Source organism: Equus przewalskii, chromosome 3 (genome assembly GCF_037783145.1).
Source record: "Equus przewalskii isolate Varuska chromosome 3, EquPr2, whole genome shotgun sequence".
NCBI classification, from domain to species: domain Eukaryota; kingdom Metazoa; phylum Chordata; class Mammalia; order Perissodactyla; family Equidae; genus Equus; species Equus przewalskii.
In genome coordinates this window covers 13542403-13563123 of record NC_091833.1, presented here as the reverse complement: position 1 = coordinate 13563123, position 20721 = coordinate 13542403, and the positions used below count along the sequence as shown (strand labels likewise).

The following is a 20721-nucleotide window of genomic DNA, read 5'->3' as shown; positions in this document are numbered from 1 at the left end:
CATCAAAATCTATAGCTTAAAAACTCCTACTTGTTTTGTTTTTATATACTACATTTGGAATAATTTATTAGTTTCTCTATTTTTAGATTTACTTTAAATGAGATAATGAAGGGATGGTCTGTTAATCATGTCTCCCTCTCCGTATTAATCTCTAGTTACATTCTCTTTATATATTAACTCTGATTTGTGAATACCTTAAAAAAGAATTTGCAAAGAACTATCAATAGTGAATTTAATCGATTTTAAGAATTTTATGAAATGTTTAGTTTAGTTTGTTTAGAACTACTTTCCCACATTAGGCAGTGGTTTCTTACTTATATATTTTCATGTATGATTAGATTCCCTAGGTGATTAAGCAGTTTTCTATCAATGGGATGTATCTATTCATTCAGAAATAACTATGGTCCTATTACTAGTCATTGGGAGAAGTTTGGGGTAGAGCTTAGTAGTTTCTCCGCAGGTTGAAAACAGGATTCTTGGAGAAGGTTCACTTATTTATGTATCTCACTATTCAACAGACATATTTATGCAAACTAAAGCTTATTATAATAGATGCTCAAAATGCAGACATAGGCGATGCCCTCATTGAGCTTGTAGACTACCTGGGGGAAACACACATAAATAGACAGTGATGCAACAATATCAAATAAAATGGAAAAAAAATGTTAACAGTGAAGTTCAGTCAGAACCAGGGTAAATTAACCTAGCCAGATTAGGGGGAATTAATTATGGAAGTCTTCCTAGAAGACTTAACATTTGAATTCAATCGTGAAGGATGAGAGGTAGAATATGAAGAAGGAAAGACATGAATGGGAAAGAATTGATTATGACAGAAGCAAAAACTGCAGTTTGCTTAGTTGCAGAGTGAGATGTGTGAAGCATGAGATGTTCAAGACATGGATCTGTGGGGCAGCCAAAAGGAGAACAGTTAAGACTTGATGCATCATTTAGGAAAGGAGCACCAGTCAAGAGTTTTCAGGATTTGGTTGGTTTGGTCAGATTTTGTCTATGAACTTTCAGGGTTGGGGAAAACCATGAGAGAAGGATCTTTTAGGAGAACGTTAGAGAATGGAATAAACTTCCCCAACTTGATGACCAGACAGAGGCTGCTCAAACCTTTAAGGCTAGTTCTTTTCATTCTAAGATCTTCGCAACTGGGCAAATCCAGGTAATCTGGACCTGAAGTTCCTGGATGAAAAGAGTTGCATTAGAAAATATTATGTTAAGCCTGCAGTGCTTTCTCAGATTATTTTAGGACCTAGGACACGTTAAGTGATTCTCATTTCATCTATACAATGGCACCGCAATTTGGAATACATTCATATGCCTCCAAAGACTGCAGCCCAATGAGAGGAATTGAAAGTGTAAGAGATTCAACCTGCTCTTTTGTTTGGAATTGACTTGTCAGATGACTTGACTATTTTTCCTTCGACATAATTGGCTTGATTGTTTTAATCTTGTAGGAAACTTTACAAAAGAAAATATCCTGGAATTAGATCAATACAAAAAAGTGGCAGCAGTGATTTATTCAGAGAACAAAGCAAAGCACACTTAAATGTATATTTACTTCTTTCATTATAAGGTTTTCTTTAATTTTCAGCTACACACACACGGTTAAGGTAAGTTTATCACCTTGTTGAAGCCTTTCCTGAACCTTCATAGTGAGACTTCCACTGAAAATATTTGATTTTCCTGATTTTCTTCAGCAACATTTAGAATCTCTCTCTCCTTGTCCTTCTCTCTCTATTATTTCTGTGTTTATTGTCTGAACTCCCGCTAGACTATAACTAGAATATAAGCTGAACTACCCTAGAATATAAGGGCAGAAATTTGTGTTCAGTAATCTAGCCCCATTGTCTAGAATTATATCTGCCACATTGCAGTGCTCAATAAGTATTTATTGAATGAATTGAAAAATGAATGGATTGTTTTTATTCATGGATGTTTTATTTATATAGTCTATATGTATTTATTAATTGCCTACCCTGGAATAGGCATAAAGGTAGATATAAAATACTAGGTTAAAGAAATAATAATTAAAGTTATTGAGCACCTACTAAGTGCCAGGTGTTGTGCAAGCTGTGTTACTCATTCTTTTGTCATAACATCCCTATGGGGTTTGTCTATCATGACCCCAATTTTCATATGAAGATTCTGAGGAAGATGAGGGTTAAGAAACTTGCTTAGAATCATACAATTATCATAATGAGCAGAGGGAGTTTTCAAACTCAGGTTCTGTTCTGGGAACATATCCTTTACACTCTCCTAAAGGGATTTCGAAAAAAGGTGAGACAAACACGTATCCAATCACATTGAAATATGATAAATAAATAAAAGAAATGTATTTCAAAGATCTATGGAATCATAGACAATGAATTGTGGGTTATCTGTACTTTTTACAAGTTGGTGCCTTTATGGTTTTTCTACAGATCTAGACTCAGCTTATTTGAAGGGAACTTTCTGGAGATTTATAAATCCACATATTTGAAGACAAGTTGTTATCTGCTGGACACTGGAAATGCTGCTAAGAGAGAGCCAAACTTGCCATGTTACACGGGGAGAGTTTAGATAATGTGGTGTATAGATGATAGATCCAAAAGCAACAGTAAAGTCATGGATTCCAAATTCAATACTGTCCCATTTCATTGTAGGGGATCAGCATTTGCTACCTCAAAAAGTATCTCTTTGGCTTGATTAATTTTAAGAACAAAAGACTCAGGGAAAAACTTTGACCTTTCCCCAAACTACCTAAAAGAATTTAAGATAGAAGGCCTATTCCAGGAAGGAGCTTTCACCATAGAAAAATATAATAGGTAGACAGGGAAGAACCTAGCAAGGCCCATTTTTTAAAAAAGCCTTCCCTGTGTCTCATTGTCTTTGCAAGGCATGACAAACAGATATTTACCAAACATTTGCTTTTCCAACTCTGTGTAAATTGCTTTTCTCCCCTTTGAAGTCCCAAACCACTACCCTCAACATCCTCTTTTGTCTTTAGCTGAAGATGGGATTTAAGGTGGTGGCTTCAGCCATTTTAACAAGTTACTCAATTTTCCTGGATTTCTGCCATGTATACATGTTACTAAATTTGTTTGATTTTCTCCTGTTATTCTGTCTCATATCAATTTAATTTCTAAACCAGTCAGAAGAACCTAGAGGGTAGAGGCATATGCCTTCCTCCCCTACATCATCCATCCTGAATAATTGTTCACATTTGTTTCTGAATAACACCAATCACCAGGCATCTAAGTTCCACTGGTATTAGGCTTCTTTCCAATCCTACCCCTTACATTGATGACCATGGAAGTAGACTCTGGAATATCAGTTTAGACTTGCCTATATCCCTCCCCAACACCCCGTTGCCTATTTTCTGCACAGACAATACCGTGAAGAGTAGAAGGGTATTATCAAAATTTATTAACAAGGAAATATTTTATCATGCTGTTCTTTATATTCTAAAAATTGAGGAAAGTGGTATTAAAGAATGGCTAATCTCTCCTTATGCATCTAAGGATAGTTAATAATGTCAAATCACCAATTATAAGGGAATGCATTTGAGAACCCACATTTAATTGCATTCTTGTAAGTCACTTGAAATAAATACAAATAACAAATGGGTTTAGTCGCCACTTTTATACCAAACAAATTCCATTACTTATACCTACTAAAAGATTAATTATCAACTGAGAGCTACATGAATGATATTTATTTTAGTAATATGTCTGTATTACAAGCTTATCAAATTCTCCTTTACTCACTAATTTATTTGCATAAACTTCAGATTATCGTCAAAGAAAAAATATTCAGACTTCCAAGCATCTAAAAAACTATATGAATAAAAGGCTCTTTTTTTCGGTTTTTTCTCCTGAGTCGAGGTGAAGTAAAATGCAAATTTATTGAGCAAAATTAGCTCCTGGCACAGTTAGCATTGTCTGATTAGTAGTGTGAATGTGATTAATTTATAAATTGAAAATGTTATTATGTACTACTTCTCCAAAATTCTCTTTTTCAATGGCCATTCATCTTCATTTGACTATGGGACCACGTTATATTTATAATTTAAATATATGTATTGCATGTAAATTGAGAGTGCAGTTGTTCCAAGAGGACCAAGCTCTGCCTAAGGAAAATAGTGGTATTTGTTGCTGTTCAAAGATCAGGAAAGGTTGTTTGCAGCTGTCAATCTGAAATGTTTTTATATGAACCATAGTTGCAGGATTTTTTTTTTCACTTCTTGTTCCACCAATTTCACCTTTTGATATTCTTCTAAGCTACCCTAGCCATATCTTGGATTTACAGCACAGACTGAATTTCTTTTGTCATCCAGAAAACCATATGTGAATAAATTAAGAATTTGGTTCAACAAAATATTCCAGGAAATATATAATGTGGGAACACAGCCTGACTTAGAGCATGTCACTTTGAAAAGAATATAGCGGAAAAATGTTCAACTGTTTCCACTAAGCAGTTGAGTGATCTTTCTTTTTTCCTTCCTTTTCTGAGTATATATTTATGTCTGGACAGTTCTACTTGTTGAGTACTCTACTGAAGAGAAAATGCATTTGATCAAGACTATGCTGTATATGTACACAGATACCTGATGATATAGCTGGTCAATAGACACAGCCCATAGGAACACTTTTCTTAGGAGCATACGTGTTTCAGCTAAAGCAAGCGGATCCTGACCATCATTCAAAATTGGTTCTATGTGCACAGGTGTAGAGATTGACCTCCCATTAGTCAGAAATTTTACCTTGTCTTTGATTTAATGATTTAAACAGACATACACACACACGTACTCATACTCACACACATACAAACACACCACACACTCACGCATGCACACACATATCTTGCCCAATAAGACGCAGTGGACACAGTGAATGTTAACAGGTTTATACTTAGATGTGAGAATTATCCCATTTCATACACAAAGTTTCCCATTTACTCACCACCATACTGTTTTTTCTATTAAGATTGGCTAATTAATATACACGTTATCAAGGATTTAATTCTTAGTCACATTTGTTATTTATTGTTGCCTTTTGAGGCATTTCTCTTGGATAATACATTTATCTAATTGGCCCCTGGTTATATAACATTTTCTTCATACAGTTAAATATAAAATGATATAATGACATATAAACCCACCATCCAAGATTATCAAGTCTCAATATTATGCCTAGCCTAGTTTTTAAAGTATCTTTTTCAGGAGTCATTTTTATAGTCCTCTGGGCCATCTATCAACATCGATTAAATATGAGTTGATGATGAGATCTTGTCACTACTCTTTCATGAAAGATATGTCTACACCAATATGCAGAAGCATGAGTGAAACTCATTTGGTTTAGCACCATCCTATAATTACCAAATGCAGAGGGACAGACCATTGTTTTTCAAAGGTTATACATTCAAGGAAAGACTGATTTTTCATGAAACCAAACAAAATTTTGTTTAAAAAATGTTGCTAGTTTTCTAATTTTCCCATGCATGTTGCCAACATACAAGTTTTATGGCTCGATTTAAATGCTAAAAGCCTTTCTAATAAAAAGGACTCAGAGATACTTGAATATATATTAATTTAAAAATCTGAATTCAATCAATAGTTATTCTAGGCATCATCTTCTTAGGATTGCATTAATCCTTTATTTTAATCCACATCCAAATATCTACTATGCTAGTTACTTTGTAAAATAATTGGATTATAGTGTACTTTCTTAGCCCTGTAAAATAATATAATTGTCATAATGCCTATAGTTTCTCTGTGAAATCAAAGGTTTAATTTGCTTCTGTTGTTTCTTAATTTCTGCTTGACTTTTTAAGGTGCTGATAGTCAATGGAGAAAAGGCAGGCAACATGTTAAAATGTCGTCAAAGCAGCATTCTATTTTAAAACAAAGATATATATTCTAATTCCAATGACAACGATAAAGCACTCCAGGGTGTGCTTTAATGGGCCATTAGTTTTCTTCTTGCGTGGTTGAAATTCTTTGGCCTATAGCCTTCTGCTCCCATGAGTCTCTAGGCCTCTATTAGACCCATTAAAAACTCCCTAGAATGCGGTTTTTGTCTAACGTGATTATTATAAAAATGTCCAAGTTACACATTTATTCCTCCATTTGCAATGGCACTGGCATTTCACTTGCCTAAATGTTGACATGAGGGTCTTCAGAAAATATAGTGCAGATGATCAATTAGAAGGCAAAAAAGAGATTTTTCAGGGCTGTGTCAATGGAGGCAAAGGGAAGGAAGAGAAATGTCTGAATAATCTAAGTGACAGTAATTTTCACACATGCCAAATGCATGGTGGTTTAAACCATGCTGGCAAATCTCCACAAATCACAGCTTCATACATCATCCCCAGCTTAGTTTTTCAAATTATCTTCAACCACTTTTTCTTTGTGGTGGACAGACTCTTTTTTTTGTGCTTTACTCCTTCAATACAGAAATTTTATTTCATAACCCTAGTAAGAAAACAGATCCCTGTAATGAGAGAAAATTGACTAGTCTCAACATGTACAATCCATAGCCAATCTATAAATCAAAATTGGGGTGAGTTTAATGTGAGTCAACCCTGAGGACCATTTAGCCAGGGAGAATCCTTTTACAAAGGAAGGGAGCACACCAAGAAAATGGGGTGTTCAATTGATTATATACCATCAAAGAGCATGCATCACATATGATAGCAATGTCCTTTTTACAATGGTCATGAGATTGCTTTGCTGGCACATCAATTCGGTGAACACAGCAGGTTGATGGTCACAAGGTGGGTGGTCACAAGGTGAGTGCAGCAGGTCAACAATTAATCCTGACTTTAGGGACAGATGCTTGTCCTTAAAGAAACGCTGATGTCAAGGAAGTTACATCCCTATCTTTAAGAGCATCATTCTTGTCTTTGAGACACAGTAAATACTTAAAGCAGATATACAATGCATGCTCAAGAGGCCACGTCAGACCATTTTGTAAAAACAAGGTCAGTCTGAATTAGTTTTAACCCAAATGGCTTCCTCATATACTCCAGTATATTCTATTGCTTGTTATTTATTTATCACTGATCCCAGCATCAAAGACAGAAGAGCCCAGGAGTGGTATGTTGTATTTATTTTCCAGCAAACTTGCTTTAGAAGAAGCATCCTTCCATATTAAAAATAGTTGTGGTGGGGATATCATTATGGTCCCTTTTCCCCTTTCAACAACAGAGTTCAACCCATCATACTCTATGAGCTAATCAAGGTAACTGATCTACTTGCACACAACGATCAGTGTTAAGGTGATCCAAAATAGGACAGACACCCTTCCCTGCATTTGATACCTGGGACCTTGGGGAAATAAGTGATGTCTCTTCTTTTGCATTATAAACTGTGAAATATAGCCTTAGGGTTTTAAGGGGCCACTGTTCCTGCCTTTGTTCTATGGGTTGTCTTCAGTGGGGACATTGTTCTCAACATCCTTCTGTGTTAGATTAGATAGATAGATATAGATAGATAGATAGGTAGATAGGTGATAGATAGATAGATTGATAGATATCAATCTGAGAGGGAGAAGGAGAGAGAGAGGGAAGGAGAGGAAGACAAGCGGGGAGGGAGAGACACCTGATAAGTTTTTCAACCACTGGGCTCAGCTACACCTGAAGACAGACCTGCCTTAGGACACCTCAGTTGAAGGAACTGGTAAATTCCTTTTTTTGCTTAAATGAAGTAATTTTGTTTCTCCTGCTTTAATTGAACAAATAGTGACTATTGTATTAGATCGAGATCCACATCCACCCTAGAATCCTCTACTTTTTACTCTGGATACTCCAGAGAAACAGAAAAAATACACACACAGACACACACACACACATTTAGTCTTGTGCCACATAATGACGTTTTCATCAACGACACACCACATATACAATGGTGGTCCCACAAGATTAGTACCATATAGCCTAGGTGTATAGTAGGCTATACCATCTAAGTTTGTGTAAGTACACTCCATGATTGCACAATGACAAAATTGCCTAACAACACACTTCCCAGAATGGATCCTCATCATTAAGTGAAGCTTGACTGCATATATAAACATATATATACCATAAAGAATTGGCTCATGCGATAATTATGGAAGTTGAAAAGTCCAAGGTCTGTAACCAACAAGCTGGAGACTCAGTTGAGGCCAAGTTGTAGCTCTAACCTGAATCTGAAGGCCTGCAAACCAGGGGAGCCAGTGGTGTAAGGTCCAGTACAAGTCTTAGTTCGAGTCCAAAGGCAGGAGAAGACAAATATCCTAGCTCAGAGAGTCAGGCAAAGAGAAAGAACTCTTTCTTACTCAGTCTTTCATTCTATTCTGTCCTTGAAAGGAGGTAGTCCATCCACAGTGGAAAGGGCAATCTGCCTCACTGAGTATACCAATTCAAACCTTAATCTCATCTAGAAACTCCCTCACAGATACACCCAGAAGTAATGTTTAACTAATATTTAGCCAAATATCTTGGCACCCATGGCCCAGTCAAGTTGATATGTAAATTTGAACATCACAATTAACATGTGACCTTTTATCTTGGCTCACGGCTCTCCCATGAGATATAACACCCATATTTGTGACCATTATTCTGAACTCTCTACGAGGTTAATCACTTATCACTGTTTCTTTAAGATCAGTTTCTAGAGATTTATCTTGGTCTTTTGTTTGAAACATATTCCCTTTTACATTTTCTTTGACTCTGTGTTGGTTTCTGCACATTGGATAAAATAGCCACCTCTCCTAGTCTTGACAGAATGATCTCCTGTAGGAGATGAACCTCATCAATCAGCCCAGCCCAAGCTCCTGGTCGTCTCTGAAACCTTTGTTTTTGTCCAAGCCACCTTCTTTGTTCTTAGTGGCTCACAGCGGTTGAAGGTGTGCCAAGACCCATCAGTGTACCAGCCAGGAAGATCATAATTCAGCACCTACTTTGGAAGATGGATCATCAGGCAGCAGCTGCGAAAGTGTGAGTTAAGCCTTCTCCAGGGAGAAAATGAAAGATGGACATTTTTGCCTGCTCCCTCTGTGCTGGGCCTGGGTGTGCAGCCATGATGAGGTGCTCCTGCAGCCGTTAGGAACTGCTTGGTTTGATACAGTCCTGAGGGACTCATGAATGTAAGCTCCCTTGGCTGTCAGACCCAGGTCCTATCTCTCAGGCAGCAGCCACAATGATTGGGGCACCAGATGCGTGCATAAGCTCCTTCCAGGGAGAGACTGGCAACTTGGATCAGGCCAGAGGGTGAAGGCAGGGCAGGAGTCTGTGGCTTTCCAGGTCTCCTTAGAGGATCGTAACCAGCCCCCAGACGTGTGATAAATTAGAAGGCTCACCCTCAGGCAGCAGCTTTTAAAGTATGCAGTGTACCCCCTTCAGGGAAAGCATATGTGATGGCAATTTTGCCTGCTCACTCTTTGGTGATCCCAGGGGGTAGAGCAGTGATGAATGCTCACGTGCCTGTTAACAACTGCTTCTTTGTTTTCTTGTGGGTCTTGTGGATGCAAGCCTTGTTGGCTTTCAGGGCTAGGTGTTTTGGGTTCTCATCCCTCGCCAGGAGTCTTAAAGCTGTGGCATGGGACCAGCCAGGGGCATAGTGGTTAAGTTCTTGCTCAGCTTTAAAAGCCCGGGGTTTGTGGGTGGATCCTGGGTGCGAACATAAGCACTGCTCATTAAGCCATGCTGTGGCAGAGTCCCACATACAAAATAGAGCAGAGGAAAACTGGCACAGATGTTAGCCCAAGGCCAATCTTCCTCAACCAAAAAATAAAAATTGTGGCATCAAATATGAGATCCAAACCCTTCACTCCTTGGGGAGCAGCTGGGAGTTCAGAGTTCATCCCTGACTGTACGGCTCTGTTGTGGGTATATTTTCAGTCACCTATTGTGTAGGAGTTGTTCAGCCAGTTTCTGGGTTTCTTTCAGAGATAATTATTCCATGTTTAGCTGTACATTCAAAGTGTCTGTGCAAGGAGAGGAGTTCAGGAGCCTCCTATTCACCATCTTGACTGACCTCCACTCTTGTAAGCTCATTAAAAGTGTATTTCCCAAGACTGACCACCAAATTCTCATTTACTTACTTATCATTTTAATTATGGTAAAAACACATGGAATAAAATTTACCATCTTAACCATTTTGAAGTATACAGTTCAACTGTGTTAACTATATTCATGTTGTTGTGCAACAGATCTCAAGAAATTTTTTATCTTGTAAAACTGGAACTCTGTACTCATTGAACAACAATTCCCCATTTCCCCCTCCCCCCAGGCCCTGGCAACCACAATTCTACTTTTTTTTTTTTACTACAAGTTTGACTATTTTAAATACCTCATCTAAGTTGACCAACTTATTTTATTTAGCATAATGTCCTCAGTGCTCGTCCATTGACAGGATTTTCTCCTTTCATTTTAAGGATGAAAAATAGTCTTTATCAATTCATCCATGGATAGATATTTGGGTTGTTTCACCTCTTGGCTACTGGGATAATGTTGTAATGAACATGGATGTGTAAAAATCTCTTTGAAATCATACTTTCAATTCTTTTGGATATATATCCAGAATTGAGATTGCTTTATCATACAGTAATAGTATTTTTATTTTTTTCAGAAAACACCATGCTGTTTTTCATAATGGTGGCACTGTTCTAAATTCCCACCAACAGGAGACAGTGTTCTAATTTCTCTGCATCCTTGCCAAGATTTGCTATTTTTTGTTCTGTTCATAGTGGTCATTCTACTGAGTGTGAGGTGATATTTTATTGTAGTTTTGACTTGCATTTCTCTTATGATTAGTTATGTTGAGCATCTTTTCATATGCATGATTGTAATTTGTGTATCTTCTTGGGTGGATTCTATATTCAAGTCCTTTGCCCATTTTTTAATTGGGTTACTTGTTTTTTGTTGTTGAGTTGCAGAAGTTCTTTGTATATTCTGGATATTGACCCCTTCTTTGGCATTTGAGTCACAAAATTTTCTCCCATTCTGTTGGTTGCCTTTTTATTCTGTTGATTGTTTCCTTTCACATGCAGAAGTTTTAAAGTTTGATATAGTCCTATTTGACTATTTTTGCTTTTTGTTGCCTGTGCTTTGGGTGTCATATCTAAGAAATCATTACCAAATCCAATCTTCCAAAGCTATTCTTCTGTTTTCTTTTAGGAGTTTTAAAGTTTTAGATCTTACATTTAGGTCTTTAATCCATTTTGAGTTGATTTGTATGTATGGTGTAAGGTAGGGGGTCCAATTTCATTGTTTTTAATGTGGATATTCAGTTTTTCCAGCCCCATTTATGGGAGACTGTCTATTCCTCAATGTGTAGTTTTGGAACCCTTGTTGAAAATCATTTGGCCATATCCACAAGAGTTTCCTTCTGCATTCTCTATTCTCTTCCAAGAGAACAGAGTTTGTCAATTTTAATGATCTTTTCAAAACTCAACTCAAGGTTTGTTGGTTTTTCTTTGTTATTGATGTCATAAGTTACATCTCTTTATATTATGAATCCATTAACGTAGATTTATAGTTTTTATGCTTTTTTCTTTTCAGTTCTATACCATAATAAAAAGCAATTTATGTACCACCATTATAATATTACAGGATTCTATATTTGTCTATGTATTTTTCTCTACCAGAGAGCTTTTTATTTTTGTGTTGTTTTGTGTTACTGTCTAGCATACTTTTGTTTCAACTTAAAGAGCTCTCTTTATCATTTCTTGTAGGACTGGTCTATTGGTGAAGGACTCCCTTTGCTTTTGTTTATCTAGAAAAATCTTAACCTCTTATCATTTTTGAAGGACAGCTTTGTCAGATATAATATTTTTGCTTGGCAAGTTTTATTTTTAGTTTTTAGCTCTTTGAATACATCCTGCTACTTCTTTATAGTATACAAGGGTTCTGCTGAGAAATCCATTGATTTCTTGCTCTTAATCCCTTGCATGTGATAAATCACTTTTTTCTACCTCTTTCAAGATTCTCCTTGTGACTTTTGACTGTTTTATTATAATGTGTCTCAGTGTCAGTTTCTTTGGGGTTTTCCTAGTTGGAGTTTGCTGAGGTTCTTAAAAGTGTTTATCGACTTCCTTCTCAGCTTTGTGACATTTTTGGCCACTTTTCTTCAAATAGGCTCTCTACACTTTTCTCTCTTTTCTCCTCCTGAGACTCCTGTAATGCATATATTGGTCTGCTTGTTGGTATCTTATAAATTCTTTTGACTCTCTTCAGTTCTCTTCGTTCTTAATTCTTTTCCCTCATCTACCTCAATAATTTCAAATGACCTCTCTTTAAGTTTGCTAATTCTTTCTTCTGCTTGATCAAGTCTGATTTGAACACTGCTAGTGAATTTTTCAATTCGGGTATTGTATTCTTCAGCTCCAAAATTTCTTTTTGGTTTTTAAATATAGCTTCTATACTCCTATTGATATTCACATTTGTTCATACATAGTTTTTCTAATTTCATTTTGTTATCTGTGTTTTCTTTTAGTTCATTCATCTTTAAAACAGTCATTTTGAATTCATTGTCAGGTAATTCATAGATTTCTGCATCTTTTTCTGTTGGTTTCTGAAGGCTTATTTGATCCTTTAATTGGGCCATATTTCCCTGTTTCTTTGTATGCCTTGTTATTATTTATTGACACTTGGGTAGTTGAAAAATAGCCACCTCTTCCAGTCTTTACTGGCTTTGTACTAGGGAAGACCTTCACCAATCAGTTTATCTAGAGACTCTGGGGGCCTTTTGAAAGCTTTTCTAGAATATGTCTTCTCTGAGCTTATGTGTGTAATGTTCTGGTTAATTTCTTCTGCCATGTCTTTTTCAGGAGTCCATAATCTTTTGCTCCTCCTGGTATCTTTCTGCAGTTATGAGTTCTCACTGGTTCTTCAATAATCCACCATGCTTACTTGTGTTCTTATCAGCTCCCAGGCATTCAAACTACGCCATTTACCATCAGTGTTCTAAATCACGTAATATAGAAAACAGTCTTCAAAATGCCAGAATTGTATGCACTTTCTACTCTTCTCTTTCGCTCCTAAGGAAGTGAGTTGGGAGTTTTCTTGTGATCATGCTACACTGTATTGGCTAGAGGGAAGAGTGATAGCGAGTTGATGCAATGAACTTTTTACCTGCTTTGAAGCAGTTATTCTTGGCTTTGCATTTGCTTTGGGTGCCGCAACTCCTTAACCGGTTTCTAGAGTTCTCACAAAGGTAATTTGGTCCATTTTATTTTTTAAGTTGGTGTCTCCATGGAGGAAAAAGGGTTTAGGGCTTCCTATTTCATTATCTTAGTGACATCACTTCTGACCACCAGATTTTGATTCAGTCCATTGGTTTGGCACCAGCATCCTAGATGATGTTTATGCAGGAGGTATTTAGAGCGCATATTTGGAAATACTATTCTATACCAACATTTCTCAGAATGGATGGCATGTTAGAATCCTTGATGATGCACTGATGCATAGAACCCACTCCCAAACATCCTGATTTAAATAGTCTGGGATGGAGTTCAATGTCAGGAGTTTAAAATACTCCCCAGGTGATTATAATGTGCAGCCAGTGTTCAGAACCATTGTTCTCATGCTACATATAGATTAATTGATTAACTATGAGAGTCCCTTAGGGCAACTCATCTCTCCAACGAGTTAACTATTAACTTAGATATAGTTTAAGCATCAATGAAAACTCCGTTTAGTATCACAGTCTTCTTTAGCTCAGATCTCAATCCCTATGTTATTAACTAAGGTTAAAACATTTAAAGATAACATGTGTATTTGAAAAGGGCTATAAATCTAATTATACTAATAAAAGAAGCTGTGACTCCAACCCATTAAAAGGTGAACCAATTCAGTCTAAATTGTTGAATAGAAACAACCGATATTTCTTTCTGGATGAGTCTAGGGAAATGACAGGCAATTTCAACTTTTGGCACACACACTTAGGTTTATTAGATAACGTAATTAAGATAGAGAGTGTAGAGAGAAATGTTCTTTCTTTGGTGACTTTTCAGAGGATTTCCAAGTGATGTTTGAATGTAACTCTAGCTCTCACACTCTTAGCAAATCCAGAGTTTCTGTGAAGTTTTTATAAATCCTTCCAACTGAGACTTCTACCAAACTAATAGAGAAGGTGATATAGGTATTAATTTGGACATATTCTCTAACTTAGAAAAATTCAACAGTATTGAAAGGAAAGTAAAAGTAGGAAATTATTCATACCAGAATGTACTCTAAACAAACAAACAGTCTCTAGCTTTTCCTCTCTTACTATTATGATGAATAAATTATCCTGAATTGTCTGTCTCCCTAATTGATAATGGGAGAGTGGAAGAGAGAACAGGAGAACTTCCAAGATTTCCAAGCATAAGCTCTTTGAGGTGTTTTATGTTACTAGAAGTATCTAGAGCGCTGGGATAATCTGGCATGTAGAATATATTCAATAAACATTTCCCAAAGTAATGAACTATATATGGATATAGATATATTTGTAGAGCTGTTTACAAAAATCAACCAGGACACTTCCCTTTAATTCCAAACTCCTCTTAATCCATGCGTGGTCTTTAAAATTCCAGTTCTCCTCCTATACCTCACCCTCCCAACCACAACCAAACTTCATAACTTCAGATTACATCCTCTGGATCCATTTTTTCCAGGAAGTTTTTTGGGAAAAACATAGCATAAACTATATATGGTGCTGCTTTGAATTTAATAAGAATAAGTAGTCTTCTTTTTCTATTTAATTTTAAGATTAAATGAAAGGTTATATAAAGTTTTGTTGGTGCTAATATCTTAAAAACATTATTATTCAAGCATGTATTTCTGTACCTTTAATATAATGTTTCTTTCCTTGGAATTCATCCAAGATCATATAACAGCCTTAACCAATTCCTTAGTAAATCGTAAAAGACCTAATCTTGTTCTGTGCTTCGTTGTGTAACACCATTACCCTCACAATTTTTCTAGAATTTCTTCCAGGTTATTCAACTGAAAACGTTGTTTTATGACTGGTTTGGAAATTGTTTCTGCTCCCTGTCTCCTTCAAGGATTTTTTGAAAAACCAGATGAGGGATGAGATAGAGACTCTGAGCACTAAATTATTTTGAACACTTTTTATTTCTTCATTCTTCCAAATGTTGTCTTGCTTTTTCACTTCTACTTCTTTCTAACTAGGCTACAGTTTCTTTTTCACAAAAGCCCAGGACCCAGGCTGAGAGGTCTGGAATTATTCCAATATAAGTACACCCTGACTTCTGCAAAACAAAAAAGGAAACAAACCCAAACTCAACCCAAACCCAAGACAAACTGAAAACCTAAAACCGAGCAACCTTGCACTTCCTCTATCTCTCTGATGCTCTATCAATATTCCTTCTTTGATGATCAGGTTATCGTAATATGGGTATACCTCAGAGAAATTGCAGGTTCGGTTCCAGACCACTGCAATAAAGTGGCTATCACAATAAAGTGAGTCACACAAGTTTTTTGGTTTTCTAGTATATATAAAAGTTATATTTACTGCTGTAGTCTATTAAGTGTGTAATAGCATTATTTCTTAAAAAAAAAAAGGGGAGGGGACAATGTATATACCTTAACTGAAACACACTAATCATCATCTGAGCCTTCAGCCAGTTGTAATCTTTTTGCTGGTGGAGGGTGGTGCCTCTATGTTGATGGCTGCTCATTTATCAGTCTGGTGGTTGCTGAAGGTTGGGGTGGCTGTGGCAATTCCTTAAAATAATGATGACGTTTACTTCATCAATTGACTCTTCCTTTCACAAACGATTTTTCTGTAGCGTGTGATGTTCTTTGATAGCTTTTTACCCATAATAGAACTTCTTTCAAAAATGGAGTCAATCCTCTGAAATCCTGCCACTGCTTTAACAACTAAGTTCAAGCAATATTCTAAATGCTCTGTTGTCATTTCCACACTCTTCACAGCATCTTCACCAAGAGTAGATTCCCTCTCAAGAAACCACTTTCTTTGTTCATCCATAAGAAACAACTCCTTATCCATTAAAGTTTTATCTTGAGATTGCAGCAATTCAGTTGCATCTTCAGGCTCCCCTTCTGATTCTAGTTCTCTTGCTATTTCCACCACATCTGCAGTTCCTTCTTCTACTGAGGTCTTGAACTCCTCTAAGTCATCCATGAGGGCTGGAATCAACTTCTTCTAAGCTCCTTTTAACATCAATAATTTGACCTCTTCCCATGAATTACGAATGTTCCTGATGGCATCTAGAATAGTGAATCCTTTCCAGAAGGTTTTCAGTTTACTTTGCCCAGATCCATCAGAGGAATCACTATCTCTGGCATCTACAGCCTCATGAAATATATTTCTTAAAGAATGACTTCAAAGTCAAAATTACTTATTGATACTTGGGCTGCAGAATGGATGCTGTGTTAGCAGACATGAAAACAACATTAATCTCATTGCACATCTCCATCGGAGCTCTTGGGTGACCGGGTACATTGTCAATGAGCAATTATATTTTGAAAGGAAGCTTTTTTTTTTCTGAGCTGTAGGTCTCTATGGTGGGCTTAAATTTTTTAAGTAAGCCACGTAAAAAGATGCTGTCATCCAGGCTTTGTTGTTTCATTTATAGAGCACAGAGTAGATTTAGCATCATTCTTAATGGCCCCAGGATTTTCAAAATGGTAAATGAGCATTGGCTTCAGCTTATTGTAACCAGCTGCATTAGTGTCCTAACAAGAGAGTCAGCCTGTCCTTTGAAGCTTTGACGCCAGACATTGACTTCTCCTCTCTAGCTATGAAAGTCCTAGATGGCATCTTCTTCAAATATAAATCTATTGTTTAATGTAGCCCCCTACATTAATTATCACAGCTAAACCTTCTAGATAACTTGCTGCAGCTTCTATATCAGCACTTGCTGCTTCACCTTTATGTTATGGAGACAGCTTCTTTCCTTAAACCTCAATAACCAACCTCTACTAGCTTCAAAATTTTCTTCTCCAGCTTCCTCACCTCTCTCATCCTTCATAGAATTGAGGAGTTGGGCCTTTCTCTGGATTAGGCTTTGGCTTAAGGGAATGTTGCGGCTGCTTAGATCTTCTATCCAGACCACTTTCTTCATATCAGTGATAAGGCTGTTTTCCTATCATTCATGTGTTCACTGGAGTAGCACTTTTAACTTCCTTCAAGAACTTTTCCTTTGCATTCACAACTTGGCTAAGTGTTTGGCACAAGGGGCCTAGATTTTGGCCTATCTTGGCTTTGGACAGGCCTCCCTTACTAAGCTTTTGATTTCAAGTGAGAGATGTGAGACTCTTCCTTTGACTTGAGCACTTAGAGGCCATTGTAGGCTTATTAATTGGCATAATTTCAATATTGTTGTGTCTCAGGGAATCAGGAAGCCTGAAGAGAGGGAGAGAGACGGGGAACAGCTGGTCAGCGGAGCACTCAGAATACACAACATTTATCGATTAAGTTTACTGTCTTTTATGGGCATGGTTTGTGGTGCCCCAAAGCAATTAGAATAGTAACATCAAAGACCACTGATCACAGATCACTATAACCAATATAATAATAATGAAAATTTTGAAATATTGCGAGAATTATCAATATGCCACACAGAGACACAAAGTGTGCAAACATTGTTGGAAAATTGGTGCTGATGGACTTGCTTGACACTGTTTCCACAAAACTTCAATCTGGAAAAATCACAATATCTGTGAAGCACAATAAAGTGAAGCTCAATAAAATGGGATATGCCTGTATAATTTTTAAGTTTATGGACAGTTATTTTTCAGGATTAAAAACAGTATAAATTGCAACAGATTATACAGCTCCCTGCCTATTATTGAAACTTCAATTTATATCAAACTGACAATTGAAAGAAAGCAGTCTTTTATGTAAGCCTACAGAAACTCATATCAAATGACCTTTCTGAATAATTGATGAGGACTTTTTGTCTTTGTTGCAACTTTTAAGGTGTGCACACCACTCTGTAGCTGGATAACTCCAATGGACTCTTGAAAGCCTAATTTGCGACTATTCTTGTCAGCTTTTCTGTAAGTGGTGACATTTTTTAAGCAACTCCGCTAGAGCCAGAATAGATGAGGTAGTATTAGGACGTATGCTGTCTGTTTCACTTACTTTCAAATTAAGCCCATTGGTTGAACAATGTTGCTGCATAACTAATGACGAAAGTCAATATATGTTGTTCAATTTTCCTTTTCCCACAGTTTAGAAGAACACTAACCAAAGGCAAATGATGATTAAAGGTCACAATTTCCTTAATCCTTCATATTTGGAGATTGTGTGCATTTACAAGCCATTAGTGACAAAATTCTAAAGAATGAATATAGTTGTTAGTACACTCTATGACCTGTATTTATCATACTATATACAACAAAGCAGGAAATAGCAAAAGCTGTTATTTATGGTCACCTAAACTAATCTGAAAACTGTGCCCGCCAACACTAGCTAGTCATATGCTATTAACTTATTGTGTTCATGATATTTATGATAAAAATATAAAAATGAAGCAGAAAATAATAGGAATCACCCATAGTTATATCAGCCTGCCTTAATCGTAGCCCAGGGAGATCCTTCAGTAATTAATAGATATAAATGTAGCAGTAGATAATGGTAATCTGTGACTATGCCATTCCTTCCATAAACATATACATTATTAAATACGTTTTCACAAAATAAGGGTCATAATATAGCCATAGTTTTACATTCTTAGCTTATTTTGTGAAATATTTCAAACATACAAATATTCCATTTCTAACTACATTGAATCTTAACATAATGCTATATTTACTGTAGTTCCATTGATTTAGAAAAAATGAGATATTTGGGACACAGTTGAAGCCCCCTGGGAAAAAACCCTCTGATTCTATTACCCTCTACCAAGGTAATCACAAACATGAATTTAATGTTTATCATTCCCATGCATGTTTTAATATTTAATACATATTTACATATCTCTAAACATAATATAGTCTTGTGTTGGAGGATTTCAAGTTTAAATAAATTAAACCATATTTCATATGGCACTCTGCAACTTCCTTCTCCTCCCAACATTAAGTGTGGAAATTTATCTTTGCTGATAGATATAGCTCTAATTCAGTGGTTCTCAGAATTCAGTGGCTATTAGAATCACCGGGGAACTTGGAAAAAATACAAAGACCTAACTCTTATCCTACCTCAATAAGCCTGGATCTCTGTTCTCTTTATTATAGGTCCTCTATAGGTGAATTTGATATACACCAAAGTATGAGAACCATTATTCTAGTTTATTTTATTGCATTATGTTACAGTATATTGCATTTCATTGTATAAATATACCATGATTTATTCATTATTTTTTTGCTGAACAGTTGTTGTTACTACTATTTTTGTGGCATGCTAAGCACTGAAGTGTTGCCCTTCAGAGTTGTTATACCAACTCACAGTCCCTCTACTCAATAGCCCTACTACTGAGACCAACTAGTTCTGATTTGTCTGGAACTTCCCCAGTTTTAACACAGAAAATCCTGTTTTCCATCCAGGCAGAGTGGTATAGTTGATCACCCTCATGACAGTGGATATCTTTATAAACCCAAAAACTTTAATATTGCCACACTTTTTTAAAAGAATATTTTTTGGCCATACAGAAGGGTGTATAAGGAATGATAACTAGTATTTGTTTTCATTTACATTTTATTGGTTACAAGTGTGACATTACTTTTTTATATCAGTCTCTCAGATTTCCTCCTGTATAAATTACCTTTGTCCATTTTTCTAATAGATGTCTACTCTCCCATATAGATTTTTATGGGTTTTTATAGATTTTCAGCATTAAATAGTCATCAGTCACATGTGTTACAAGTGTGTTATGCCAGATTACAGATGACTTTTACTTGTCATTTATTTTCCACAAATTTCATTTTTGACATAATCAAAATTTTCAGTTATTTATTCTTTTTAGTGGCTAATCTAAGAATCCATTCTGTACACTAAGTAATGACTTATTTTACAGATATTTTTCTAACAGTTTAAAATTTTACTTTTGCATTAGATCTTTAGTCTACCTAGAATTATGTGTGAGGTTAAGAGCTAATTTTACTTATCTCCATACATATAAATAATAAATTATTCCAATACTATATATTAAATGGTCTGTCTTTTAACCATTTATTTATAGTATTGTTTATGTCCTCAGTCTAGTTTTTATATATCCTTTGCTTAGTTTATTGTTTCTGTGTTTAGTTCAGTTAGTCTATGTTTTGACCTCTATTTCCTCCCACTCAAACTAATTTCTCTTGATTATTGTGGTTTTAAATTAGGCATAATATGTGGTAGAAGAAATAATTTCACATTATTCTTTTTCATTAGTCTTCCTGCTGTTCGTGACCTTTTGTTCTTTCATTTAAATTTCATGGCACATTCATTCAGTTGCATTAAAATGTGATTTTGATTGAGATCACACGGACTGTATAGGATAATTTAGAAAGAATTGCTGTCTTAACGATTGTGTGTTTGCATCCATGAGCGCGGTATGTCTCTCCACTCATTCAATTCTTCTTTTACTCCTTCATTACTTTTTATTTCTCCTAGAAGCTTTACAAACATTTTTATATGCTGTTGCCTTATGAGTGAAAGTTTTTTCCTCTTGTATTTTCTAATTTCGTAATACTGATGTCTACAAACACTATTTTTTCATGCATGTTATATTTTTATTATAAAGCAAAATGTCTGAACGTATGTAGACAATCATGCATTCTAAAACTTGAAAGAGTTTTTAA

At 36.0% G+C, this 20721-nt stretch overlaps 1 long non-coding RNA gene across 1 annotated transcript in view; it reads right to left on the bottom strand.

Moving 5' to 3' along the window:
• Positions 1 to 12279: 12279 nt before the first annotated feature.
• Positions 12280 to 20721, bottom strand: part of LOC139082201 (uncharacterized) — an 88806-nt gene continuing 80364 nt past the window's right edge. Inside the window, exon 4 of the long non-coding RNA XR_011537954.1 lies at positions 12280 to 17341. This is a non-coding gene — a long non-coding RNA (uncharacterized lncRNA). The remainder of the gene's footprint in view (positions 17342 to 20721) is intronic.